This window comes from Dermacentor albipictus, chromosome 8, assembly GCF_038994185.2.
Source record: "Dermacentor albipictus isolate Rhodes 1998 colony chromosome 8, USDA_Dalb.pri_finalv2, whole genome shotgun sequence".
Taxonomy (NCBI): domain Eukaryota; kingdom Metazoa; phylum Arthropoda; class Arachnida; order Ixodida; family Ixodidae; genus Dermacentor; species Dermacentor albipictus.
This window is the reverse complement of record NC_091828.1, coordinates 89,201,884-89,216,147: the sequence shown is the minus strand read 5'-3', so window position 1 is coordinate 89,216,147 and position 14,264 is coordinate 89,201,884. Positions and strand designations below refer to the sequence as shown.

The 14,264-nt window shown below is 47.2% G+C and overlaps 1 long non-coding RNA gene across 1 annotated transcript in view; it reads left to right on the top strand.

Moving 5' to 3' along the window:
* LOC135918235 (uncharacterized) overlaps positions 1–14,264 on the top strand; it is a 69,468-nt gene that overhangs the window by 26,401 nt on the left and 28,803 nt on the right. The gene's annotated exons all lie outside the window — the stretch shown is intronic.

Sequence of the window (14,264 nt, the reverse complement as noted above, 5' to 3'; positions counted from 1 at the left end):
GTGGTCGGTGCCGACGCTGGACGCTGACACCGAATTTTGTGCGACACGGGATCTTTAACAACACCAGGTTTATATGCTTTATCTTGACACGGAATCCGCCACCACCGTGCAGCGTTGACGCGAAGCACTGCATCCTGAGGCTAAGGAGCACCGACGGTGAGCGCTTCTGTAGTCTCAGCGCAGCGAACGCTCCAACGCGGCGTAGCCTGGTGTAGCCGGGTGTAGGCCTTCCGCTCAGGTGACGACGCACTTTCTACACATTGTTATTCCTCCGCGTTTGTCTAGCCTGTGCAACTCGTGCCCTACGGAGTTTAGCGTCAACATACATCAGCACTGCTTACACGCAGCCAACTGCTCCGATCGCGATGGAATCTACTAAGAGAACTGCTGCGTCAATTAGCGCAGAAAGGCAACGACGTTCGCGGGCGAATCTCGAAGCCAGCTCGAAGCAGTACGTCATCGCGTGTTTGCGGCACAATCTCGGATATATGGCACTCATATTCCTCAAGCTGAGCACGTCGCTACTCAGCTGGCTGCAAAACACACTAAGGAACAATACCAGGATGCTCGTACGCTCACCGAATCGATTCCATAGCACGACGCCGCTCGCCAACAGGACAGCCGTACGCCAAGCAATCCGGCAACACGGTCGCCAGCCACCAAATCCTCCACCTATCCCTGCACCGGAATATGAGTGCACAAAGCAAACACGCAAAACATTCTGTGAAGACACGTTTTCATTTGATGTTCTACCGATTCCTATGAAAGAAGGATAAAACATATCTTTTTTTCACCCAATTTCACCTATTTATTATTGCTACATTTCACTTGAATAAACAAGTAATTTCCCCTGCGCTTTCCTTGTTGTCCGTGTGTGTTGGCTTTGTATAGTTACACCTGAGCTGAGCACCTGGACACTTGTGCCATTGTTCTAGGTCTTTTGTTCTGCGCCTTGTCGACATGAAATCAGTTGAAGAACTAGCGTCCTGCCACTTCTGATCTCTTATTCAGATTTTTTTTTGTTCCGTCGGAAACAATGGAAATTCATTAGTTACATGAAATTCAGCTAGCCCAGCTTTCTCGCATTCGTTCTTCACTTTCGATTGGTGCGGCGGATGAGACTAAACGCATTGGCGCTATATTGATGTGGTAAGCGTTGTGGTAAGCCCGTGCTCACGTAGCAATCCCTGAGCAAACCGTGATGCGATTACATTAAATACATGCTGTCGCACAGCCACAAATGTCCAGTTCGATTCGGAGTACATGGATCGTCAGTACTAGAGTGAGTTAGTTTGGTTCAGATGAATGGATATTTGTAGAAGGAGTCGTTGACCCACTGTAACGGTGCTGAACGGGAATGTAGCCTTTGTACCCGAAAGTACCAGTCCCATGGGGGCACACCATCCTCCGGGATCATGTAGGGCGTCCTGTCGAGGTTCTATGTAGCGATGTAGTGTACACACCGCGACGTGGTCACCGTGCGGAAAGGACATACCGAATGGTAGCAGTCTGTATATGACTTTGTTCCCAGATGTTGCCCTCTTATAAGTAATAAACATACGGGAAAGCGTAGTAGTACTTTTTCTTGGAAGAACTTTTGATGGAGGAGCCTCTCGATCTGTATGTGATAGTCTCGTATACCACATCAATAATACAGCAAGATTGACAAGGAAATTTATTCACCCGTAGGCACACTTACAACTCTGGTAGGAACGAAAAGTTCAATATGAGGTACATCACATGTAATACATCATACTTGATGTAAACGAGATTGAAAAGGAAATTTATTCACCCGTAGGCACACTTACAACAGTGGTAGGAACGAAAAGTACAGTATGAGGTACATCACATGTAATACATCATACTTGATGTAAACAAAAAAGATTAACAAATGAAGTAATAAATGGTGTCTTCTTGACACTGGCTTTGCCACACACAACAACAACAACAAAACTCATTACCACATCCACGCAAAAGCATTATTGTCGGCCTCGACGAGGCACATACTGACACAGCCTGAACTCGGGCAACCGAATTGATCATTATTCTGGCTGTAGAGAGACTTTGCCTCGGGAGACGGTTATGTACCGCGTAGACCAGCGGCGAAGAAACTCGACTTCACCGAGTTTGAACAACTGTTCTTCAAGATGACCCCATATTAACACTCGTAGTTTCCGCAATCTGGGGTACATTGCTCTATTTGTCTGTCGAGATCGTTCTGCGATGTTACGGAAGCACCACAAAATGTAGCTAGCGCTGTAGTAGACGAGACTCGCAAACCGATCCCGGCGCTGTCGTGGCCGCACGATGGATATTCCGAACATTCTTGCAACTAGCTTCCAGAAGGTGCGTGCTACAACGCAGTCCTTTACTACATGCGCGTTGGTCTCTGTTTGTGCGCAATATATGCATTTATCATTCGCTACCATATGCCAGCGTTTAAGCCTGTCTTTTGTAGGCAGAATACCCCACTGATATTGCCGATGAAAGTCCTTCACTTGAGAGGGCAAATCAGGTGAAAGCACAGCTGTCCATGTTTGTGTAGTAGCTGTCCGTGGAGGTACAGCTGTCTCACACAACATTTCACAAAGCCTGGAAACTGGTGTCGCACGCCACTTTGTGATTCTTAGTTGTACAAGCTGGCTTTGCAAGCGCGCAGCCGCCGCATACTGCGGTGCTGGCGTTACCGCCGTCGGAAGCAAGTTGCCTGTACTCTGCGGCATAAGCGTTCGACGGTAATGGCCCAGCCAATAAAGGAGCAGTGGCCTACCAGGGTACTCATCATCATCAAGTAGATCACATGTACACTTAGTGCACAACAGCCTACCGAATGTAACTATGCACGGCAAGCTCCATCCTCCACTGGATTTAGGCAGACGCAAAAATTGCTGCGCTACGTATTGCGACTTGTTTAGCCAGAACCATGAGAAAATAAGTGAGTTTACTACTCGAACTGTTGGTGACGGCGGGAGAGCTACCCTAGCAGCAAACCACAGTTTACTGCACAATACGTTCTTAATGAAGAAAGCCCTTTCTGCCAGCGGCAGTGGCGACGCAGTCACTGCTTCTGACTGTTCTTTAATGGAGCTGACAATTTCTCGCCACGTGTGAGGTGAAACACCACTTGTACAAAATTTGATACCTAGTATTTGCATATGCTCGGTCTGTTTAATGTCCACAGGTAGCGTTATTTCGCCGCGACCTAAATTTAATGCTTCACATTTCCTCACATTTATTTTGCCCCATGACAGTGAAGCATATTGATTATAAATACGAAATACCTCTACAAGACTGTCCCCATCCCGTAAAAACAAAGTGATGTCATCCGCATACGCCGATACTTTTTTGCACCCGGATCCCGGCATAGGAAGACCTCTTATGAGCGGGCTCTCGCTAAACCGCCTCAACAACGGGTCAATCGCAAGCACAAACAATATGGGTGACAAAGGACAACCCTGCCGCACTCCCCTTGTCACATCAAATCTAGGTGTTAAAATGCTGTTAAGCAGTAGCTCAGCTGTTGTTCGCGAATACAACATCCGCAGGATGTCTACAAACTCGTCAGGGAAGTTATAGCATCGTAAAACCTCAAATAAGTACTGGTGTTCTAAGCGGTCGAACGCTTTGGCTTGGTCCAAGCTTACTAATACTCCTGAAGCTTCACGCGCTGTTGTGTATTCTATGATATCACGTGTTAAGTTGAGAGATGAAAATATACTCCTTCCCGGCACGGAACATGTTTGATGTACACTGACTATTTTCGGCAATAATATTTTCATGCGATTTACAAGAAGGGTTGTCAATATTTTATAGTCTGTGTTGAGCAGCGTTATAGGCCTCCGGGATCAGGGTTCTGCAAGGTTGGAGTCTGGCTTTGGCAAGAGCATTACGCGACCCCGATTAAACGATTTAGGAATACCTTCCCGTGCAAGAATGCCGTTAAGGAGCGACACTAAGGCAGTGCCTACTTCCTCCCAGCAAGATCGGTAAAATTCGACTGGTAAGCCATCTGGACCGGGTGTTGATCCGCTGTTCATAGATCGTATAACATCAAAAACTTCTTGCAGATTTGTTGGAGACAATAAATTCTGGCCTTCTGTATCTTCTACTTGAGGTAGGTTAGCGCAAAAGTCTGAAATTTCTTCACTCAATAGCTCTGCATCATAAATCTTTTCCGATGAAAATGCATCTGAGAACCAGTTCCAAAAAATTCTTTCGATATCTCGCCTCGCACCACTCTCTGTGCCACCTTCTATTATAACTCTTTCAATGAAAGAGCTGCCATTCTGCCTCCCGCTGGACGCACGAGCCAGCCGCAGTACCTCGGGGTCAGAAATTGGTCTGTTGGTCATCCACGCCTTTGCAGAGGTGCGAGAGTACCAGCTCATAAGTCTATGGTAGCGTTCACGCTGAAGATCTAGGTATTCGCGGATTAACTGTGTTTGGGAGTTACCGTCTCGTACTATTCTTATCCTTCTCAGGCACTCACAAAGCTGCTCGGTCTCTTTTCTTTTCCGTTTCCTGCTAGCTGCTATGCATACTGACCTCCACCTTTCCTTTAAGGTATCCCACGCTCCGATGTTGCATTCATAATCGCAAACTGCTGTAGCTACTGACGCTTTTAATTCGGTTAGAGTCGCCTGGTCACGCAAAGAAGCAATGTCTAGTCTCCACATGTCAGTGCGTTCACCTGGCCTTCCCTCGAGGTTCAATATGACAGCGAAAGGGCGATGATCTGAAATGTGCCCGGCGTCCGCGGGGAGATCGAGGATGCTGCACTGGACAATTTGCGTTGTTAATTCAGGGGGGAAATACATTCGATCTAGACGACATTGTGATTGCCTTTGCTGCCATGTGGCGCCAAAACTTCCGCCATGCATATGGACCCAGGCATCCGATAAATTGTATTCTGTCACTATACGAGATAATTCAGTTGCGTGCGCATTGGAAGCGTATTGTCGTGGCCCTCGTGAGTCGCGCATGGGGTCGAGCACACAGTTGAAATCGCCAACGATAAAGAATGGGTGGTTGTCTAACAAAAAGGGGGAGAGTCTCGCAAAGAAGTCATTGCGGTCTGACCATACGGCGGGTCCATAGACATTCAATGCCCGAACTTTCCTCTCACCCCAGAAAAAATCAAAAGCTATTACACGACCTTCCAAGTCAAAAAGGCGGTGACTTCCATGTAGAAGCACCCTACGAAAAACCACCACTCCTACACCGCGACATCTCCCGGGGCTATATGAAAAATAAGCTTTAACAGAAAATTCATCGCAAAATCATTTAACGTCCTGCTTGTTTCTCAAGTTACACTCCTGAAGAAACAGGAGGTCGACTTTTTTCTCGCGAGCAAAATGAATTACTTCCCTCTGCTTATTTATGCTACGAAATCCTTGTGCGTTAAGTGTCATTATGTGCAAATACATGGTGAGTTAGTTGCGTACCGAAATAGACTAAGACAAATGGCTTACCACAACTAGTAGCGAACTGAATCGGCGTCGTACATCAGTGCAACAGCCAGAACACGGCAAAGTCAGCAATGACTTAGGAGTATCACAGCGGCGAAAGCGAAACGGGCACTGTTCACGTTCTTCACACAAGTTAGTCGGAAGCAAGCTGATTACTAAAAAACCCAGGTTGCAGACGCTCGCACAGGGACGGAAACGCGATGTCTGCGCCAAACATCGTTCCGTCAACGCTGCCTGAGCTTCGTAGCGGGGAGTAAAGAAAAAGCAGCCCTTACGGGCAGCAGATGCAGTGTAAGGCGCCATTGTTAGTACGTCTCCGGATCGGAGACAACGTCCATGGTAGTGGTGTCTCGTGGCATTTTCTTGCATTTCTTGGAGGGTGTCGCCATTGGTTCTGATGACGTAGAGCTCTCTGAAGAGAGCATTCTCTTGGCGTCTTCAGACACTATTTGCGAGCGCGTGCGTCTCTCATTCACCGCTGTACTAGCACCACTCGCAAGCGCGGTCGTTGTCTTGGCAACCGGCGTGAACCTCGACGGACCGGCCGAGACTTCGGGGAGGCCGCGATAACGTCCAGCCGCGTTCCCGCCAGCGTTCGGTGTTGGAGCACATGCAAGGAGCCGTTCCCGCTGTGATAGCGTAGACTGGGCGTCTAACGAAGGCTCTTCATCGTCTTCCGTGGCAGACGACGCCATTGTGGCAGGTGGCGTCTCGTTGCTCTCTTCGTCAGTAGAGGGAGAAGAAGCAGCGTCGCTGGCATCGGGGGACGCTGGCGTCGACGCCTCCGGGGCACTTTCTTTTCCTGGTTGATCTGTGGCTTGCGTCTGTGCTGCCTCTTCAGAGGTATTCTCGCCCGGTTCTGGCTGGGCGGGCGTCACTGGTGTCACTGCAGCAGCATACGAACGTGGCAACACACAGTCAACAGTGGCGTGCTCGCCATTACAACGTCTGCATGGCGCGTTGCACGTTGCAGTCGCATGGCCGAAAATGGCACATCGGCCGCATCGAGCTGATGTGCAGCTGGCCCCAAAATGACCTTCTGCTCCGCACTTGGAGCACACTCTCTTCATTCCTTTGTATTCCAGCATTACCCGAAAGCCAGTCACCATGATGAAATTCGGTGGAGGTTTTACCATCTCAAGCTTGACCAGTCGGCTGCCATTGCTGATGTCCGTCCTGTCCTTGAAAACGACGTCGGAAATGCCGCGGCACTTCCCATATGGTGCAAGTGCAGCAATCAGGGCGTCGTCACTGACACAGGGTGGAAGACGGTAGACCGTCACATAAACGACTGGAGTGCCCATGCGTTCCAGCGGTACGACCTTGTTGGCGAGCAGCAGGGAACCTTTTGCCGCCATCTTGGCTGCCTGAGCCGCGGAGCGGACAGCTGCCAAGAAATTGTTGCCGCCGTGATGTTGCAGATACTGCAAGCCTCTGGCACCTACGACTTCTTCGATGGAGTCGATGATGGCGTCAACCGGCGTCGAAACCGGTACATTGAAGAGAAAGCACTGGGCTTTCGTTGGGCGTTGGGCAGGCGCTGGTCGGTCCATGGCTGATTCACCTAAGCAACCACGACGCAATGCGTGGTGCCCAGGCTGATGATACGCACGTGAAAAGCACCTGATCCACACACTTTGATCTTAGCCAAAAGGCCGAGAAGCGGGCACAACAGCCTCGGATATTGCGAATGGAGCCGATTTCTCGGCATTTGTTCACGCCTAGGGATCCTGAACATCCCCCATAATGGTCTTCGTGTGGTGTCAGTTTCAACTCAATAAATACTATTGCTCATGTTCTACTTAAAAGCAATGGTATAGCGATTTCAAGGAACTTCTTCGGCTGTCTGCGTTCTTAATTCACTCTTTGTATATTGTGCATTTTATAGCGAGGAGCAGTAATTCTGACAGTAAATGCAAGTTGTTGCCGCGTAATAACGAAGTCACAAAGTGCTTTCACTTCGGTGATGCACGACCTTAGGTCAGATAACTGCCATCGCTGCATGAACGTGGAGGAGGAGACAATTCATTAAAAGAAAAAGAATTCGCAGTTACTCCTTGAATGAAAAGCACAGATGGCGATAGCAAATTAGGAGATAGCTCTACGAAGTAAGGATATATAGTAGCTTTATCGGCAGTATAAACTTGCAAACATTCGCTTACTAATTAAATTAGCAATGATAGAATGTGTAAGCGACACTCAACGAGGACGTAGAAAGACACACAGAAAGCGCTGTATCCTTTTTTATACGTCCTTGTTCAGCCGAGCCTGCACATTCTATCGTGGACTCAAACCAACTAGCCCGTCAACGTGTTTAACTAAAGTAAGCGGCATGGTGCCACGCGCGCATAGGTAAACAGGAACACATCTCGGTCGATGACAGCGGAAATTGTCTGTGAAAACGCTGGAGTTAGGAATCGCCGCAGCAGCCGCCAGCCACTTGATCTCCCTGCATCTGTCGCTTCAACACGTACAAAACGTCGAAAGCATAGCGCATACGAAACTACCGCCACTACACTACCTCTGCAAACATCGCAGAGCGCTTTGAAAGTGAGGCCCGCGCGGGCGCCCATCTTGACCACGTCGCACATCGCTTTCACAACTCACGAGCGCCGCGAACGCGTCCCTACGGTGTCCGCGATTCGCGTTGCCAACACCGCAGAAGACGCCACGGTTGTCTCCACTCTTTCGGTAGCGGTGTGCGAGGAGGTCATCGAGGCACGCTTATCAGCCGCCGTGGAAGAACGCCCCTCCTCCCTCTCCTCACCCCCTGCCTCGTGCGCCACCGGAGAGGCCGAGCCTCCGGGCCGCTGCCCTCACGCGCGTACGCGAGAATGAACCGCGTTCGCCGTCTCACCCCCACAGTCTTTCACTCATACAAAACATCACGGTGGCGTCGACGGCATAAATGGTCCTGCAGTGTCCATGTAATTGATACCGCCATGAAAAGAAGGTGTGGAAATCCGATGCACTGATGGAACTACTATACGCGAACATTTCATGAGCCAAAGAGGCAAAATGGCGCATGAAAAGTGACCCGCCGCATATAGTTCAGTGACGAACGCGTCCCTCTGGCAGGGATAGCTAATAAGTCTTACACACGAACGCGCAAACAAACACTCTTTTACCTAAGGGAGCTCTCACCAAGTTGAAAGAGTTTTTACTGAAGAGGTGTTGTGCAGCAGACACACGGCGCCGACGAACACTTTTCATTGCTTCCTTCAGGACACGCTACCGAGAGCGTGCCGGTAGAGTACGAAACAAAATCGGCCAATGATGAACTGATATATCTCGAAATATAAAGTTAAAGCTCATTGTGTTACGCGTATTAAAAATAAAATTAACAAGGCCAGATTAAGAAACGCCAATGTCTCCTGTGTGCGGCACGTGTCTGTAGGCGTCGTCACGTGACATCCCCGAGCCGTTCGACCTGCTTACGACAGCAGAAAAAAATATTAGGATTACTGGGTTCGCTACACCATCTGCGAGACGTAGAATTAATTTTTAAGGTGAGCCTAACCGACAGAAAAATACCTGTTTGCTTATTTTCTTTTACATTCGATAATTGCTGGCGCACACCGGTTTCGAGTCTTTTCCTACCAAAACAACTATATGGCGTAATGAAAAGCCTTCCGCGCTTGTTTTCAAGTGAATATGTTTTTTTTTTTTTGGTGTGCCGCGCTGCATTTTGGTGTGGTGTTGCAAAAAACTAAAGATACGGGGCTGATTTATGCTAGCAGACGCGCAGGCAAAACATTTCCCTTCGGTATGTGTAGACGGTTGCCGACTCTTCGAGTGGAACTGCGGTCCCTCATCGATGAATGTAAATAAAGCAAGGTATAAGTTGTCGCTAATCTGTGCTTCTGCATTTAATTATTTTCGCACAGAAACCACTTGACAGGTGACGGCGCAAGTGCCATGTAGGAGGGCCAGCGCTGCCTTTTCCTAATCGTCTCCTACGGCGCCGGGTGTGCTCTGACATTGCGCAGGGAAATTTGCTCCGCTTGCGCCAAGCAACCGTGTGCGTGTCAGTTTCTCGTTAAGGCCGATATACACGAGGGACCAAATTGCTCTTTTGGACCACGGTCCGCGCATCACGTGATAGGACGTCACCACTTCGCGTGGACCGCCGTTAGCCTGCGCAAGACCGCGGCCCTCGCGGTCCAACAAATGTCCGTGGCTTTTCCCACATCAGGTTTGGCGGCGGACCGCATGCAAACCGCAGCGATTTCGGGGTAGCCAAAGAATGTTGCCCGGCAACATAGTGTCTTCAGCCAAATTCAATCTAGTTTTCGGCTGAGCCAAAGCCAGTCGTTTCATGTCGGCCGTTCCGACTGCACGTGCGTGCAGCAGATATATTTTTTAAACGCCATGTGCTTTTGGGTGGATGTGCACTGCGCCGGACCGCACCGCGGTGGGTCGGGGTGACGCGTCACGTGACCGATCAGCCCGCAGACTTGGTCCATCGTGTAGATCGGCCTTTACCGCTTGCTCGCCTGGGGTGCGCAATGTTCACGATTTTTGGCTCAACTAAAAGGCCACACAGTTTTCGTTAAAAATTAGCGAATTCACGTTCGTAAAATGTCGCGCCGCACTTGGCGCTTCAGCATACGATACGGCGAAGACAGTTCTGTCCGCACGCTGCCGTCTTCTCCCTAAGCTTGGTTTGCCGCTTTACAGCACAAGTGCTTCAGGAGCAATAATTCCAATGCTCGGTTGCCTAGCACCTTTAAGCTATTGGATGTTAGTTTCACTCTTAGGGCCATTTCGCAGAAAGATCAACATATTATAAACAGAACGCTCAATTACCTAATCCTTCCCAAGAGAAACCAAGCTTTCATCGATAAAGAAAACTAGCCCTAAAACTGATTCCTTGTGTTCTGAGCCAGCTATTGAGAAACCAGCAATGCTTAGCACATTACATGAATGTAGAGCAGCAGTAAAATTGCAATATTGCTCATTAAAATTTGAGCGCATATTTGTACCTGAAAGTCTACACCGAAATGTAAAGAGAACTCATCTATATGAATGAAAAGTATTATTTTACGAAAACAGTTCCACTTTTTGGAACGTGCAGAAGAAATTTGATAATGAATGGGGTTTCCACGTCGTGTTTCCATAAACGTGAAACGATGTCGCTTGGCACGGATGTGTTGCCGATAGAAGATGACACTCAAACACAAAGCCGTGCGCTTCTTCTGTGTGCCCGTGCGCAATGTACCTCGGCACAACGTGCAACATCGGCGAAAATTTGTCAACTAGCCTGACAAGTTGTTCTCATAATGTATCTTTCTTTAAAGGTTGTACGCCACCGCAACGTGGTAAAACTTGGAAAATATACTCAACAGGGACCGCAGGTGTCATTCACCGACTGAGAGATGATTCACAAAAGTTTCGCAAGCCAGCCAAGGTACAGAGCTTTCTGAAGAATACCGCGAGGGAATCACTAGAGAAGTCGATGTATCATGTCAGCCCAGAGTTCTACCAACTCTTCCAGGGCCAGGTGACGCTCCATTATCTCAATATGAAGGGAAGAACATCGATAAATTTTTCCTTACCACTTTGGTGTTGTCTCGCAGTTTTGCGGTGTGTCTGCTGTACTTAAAATGAGCTAAACAGATGTTTACGATAAGAAATCGCTTGTTCTAATCAATATCACATATACTTGCTTTCTATGCAATATCGCGAGGCAACGTGAGAGAAAAACCCGTTGACGAAAGAAAGTGAAAATAAAAGAAAATTTCTGCCTGATATTTTTTTTTGTAATTCGGATAGCTCTTAGGGTGATTTCCTGATTAGCCTGTTTTTTGAAAATAGCTATGCATATTTCTATAATTGCATTAATACCGTGCAATGTGTTATTACTGCATACAGTAGTTGCTCCAACGTTTGCACCCTACTCTTGATCATTACATATCTGCTATACTTTGGTCTTAAAAAAATTATGGGGTTTTACGTGCCAAAACCACTTTCTGATTATGAGGCACGCCGTAGTTGAGGACTCCGGAAATTTCGACCACCTGGGGTTCTTTAACGTGCACCTAAATCTAAGTACACGGGTGTTTTCGCATTTCGCCCCCATCGAAAAGCGGCCGCCATGTCCGGGATTCGATCCCGCGACCTCGTGCACAGCAGCCTAACACCATAGCCACTGAGCAACCACGGCGGGTATACTTTGGTCTTGGGATGCTAGAATCTTCTTGAGCTTACTTCAGTAAAAGTGTGCAAGTACAAGTGTTGCTCAGCACTGTTGACTTCAGTGTTTCATTACTAGAGCTAAATTGGGAGGGGGAAAACTTGTCTCCGCAAAGTCAGAGATAATCTGAATAGGCAATGAAAGCATGCTCTGCCTGACAGGAGGGTCCTAGGAAAATTGAAACGCTTTCGTCTGCTTATTGTGTCCACACCTGCATGCTCATAACGAATGGCCTCCATCCAATGATGAAACTTGTAACATAGGTTTATACCTTTCCTCTTCTTCAAGCAGATTGCACATAGCTTAGCCTATAGGCTCTTTTAAAGAAAGTACGTAATATACATTCAGCGCATCAGAATGTTGTCTTTAAATCCAATCAAAAGACAAAAGTCCTGACCAGGTCGCCTTTAAGCATTGAATGCAGCCGACTTGCGCTGCATTTCGAATATATGTCTCCATGTCCCGAAGCTACGCACTCAATAATTCCTTTGCACATCACTTTGCCCTTGCTCATATTCTGCTGACTATCCATCGGCGATCGACACATGCTCCTCCTGGATTTACTGTTTCTCAACAAGAAAACTCAGGGCTATTTGCTGTCATTATCTTGGAACCATGTCATTTATGCCTACATGACGATAGGGAAAATGAACTGCAATACAAATGTTAAGAAAAATCTGCAATATCCTCGCGATGGACTTCGTATTGATACCTTGTTTGCAATGTTAGAGATCTGAATGAAGCTCTGGTAGTCTTATGTGTTGTATGGCGAAACAAAACTTCATATAAAAATAGATACATTTTCAAAATAATTTGTTAGATATTTAAGGGCACATTAGCATAAGAAGAGCTATGCAGAAAATTGGCTAGGTGTGGCATGTTGTTTGGAGTAGCCAGTGTACCTGTTGTATGATACTAAAAAGGAAGTTTTTGTTACTGGTATTCGAAATATGTAGATTTACCGCTCTTGATATTTTTCTTTATTCACAAGTAACTGTTGCGGCAAAATTGCTTAGGTAGAGTAATGTTCTGCACAGCAACTAAGTATGGCTTCTGCAGCAATGTTCTGTCTTTGAAAAACTGTAGGAAGTTGTCTTACGTATGTACCACCAGAGTACTGAAGCTGCCTATTTCTATTGACGCATTGCATTCTGTATTAAAGGACTTGCTGTGTGTTGGGTTGCTGATACAGAAAGTGAATAAACCACACTTTTCTGCCAAATTATATTTTGCCGAAACAAAATTGCCGCGTGTCATAGCATGCTGGCGGGCGCATCTTGAAGCGAAAAAGGTAAGTTTTCACGCAAATGCGTCACACATATCTTGTGAGTAATAAAAGAATATTAGAAGCCGAAGGAGGTAGGAAGCTTAATCCGAAAGAGGTAAAGCAATATGGAAAAATAAATGCAGGTGGTGTTGGTTTCCGTTGGCGCCTGCAGAGAAAGCGGGATGGCGTTTCCCCCTCGCATCAACGAAACCGTTGTTATGGAAGCACGCTTCATTTTATCTTTGCTTTTTTTCCTCCGAAAGTTTGGCCTACCCATAAGCAGGGTATAAATTGGCGTTGGTGACGCAAGTGCCGTTTAGCTGAGTGTATGCCAGCTGACCTAGCCATGTTCCAGGCCTCCATATAGTGTGCACACTGTTACGTCGTCTGCATTTGAAAAAAAAAAACATACCAATCGTAGCCGTGTCTCCACATTCACAGATATTGTACATGGAGACAAAATTAACATACGGGAACAGGTAGCACTGGCTTTTCTTGGAAGTACTTTTGGTAGACGAGCCCATACACCTCTTTGTGACAATCTCGTATAGAAGCAAAGGAGGAAGGAAGCACATCGCTCTGCGAATGGAGCCAACGAGAGAAAGATTGTTCGCGGCTATGAATTCTGAGCACCCCACAAATACAACGGGGATTCTCTCAGCTTCCACTTAGCAAGTACTATTAGTCAGTTTTCAGAAAAAAGTAGGAGTGCAGGAATGTGAGTGCACTTTTTCAGCTATCGAAGTTCTTTTATTCATTCCTTCAATTACTCGCCTCTCATATCAACAACGAGTATTTGTCCTGTAAAAATGCAAGCTGTTCCCGTTTTATAGCAAAGTCGCAGAGTTCTTCCACTTTGCTGACGCACAACGTTAGCTAGCCTACCTGCGATACCTGCGGCGACATTGTTGAGGATGAGACAGTTCATCGGACGAACGAAGTGTGAAACTCGGTTGGACTTATCAAACTGATGTACACGACGGTTTGAAGGGCCAACAAAGAAAAATGGCGCATCAAAAGCGACCCACCGCATTGTGCAGTGTGAACGCGTCCCTCTAGCAGAGAAATCTAACACGGTTTCCTTCATAGAGTTTTTCACTATATTACCTAGAGGGAAATGTGACGCTGCTGCGCCGTGGTATGCATGGGAATGCCGGTACATTATGACTAAGGATTGGCATCGTTCTCGGAGAGCCAGGGAAACACCGTTCCGTTTGTCACAAGGAGTAATTTTCTACAAGAACAGCAAGTAATAAGCTGTTTTAGCTTTATTATTACACAAAAAAGTGTTTTGTTTAACTATGAGAGCTTGTTTTAGCATGTACAATGATAT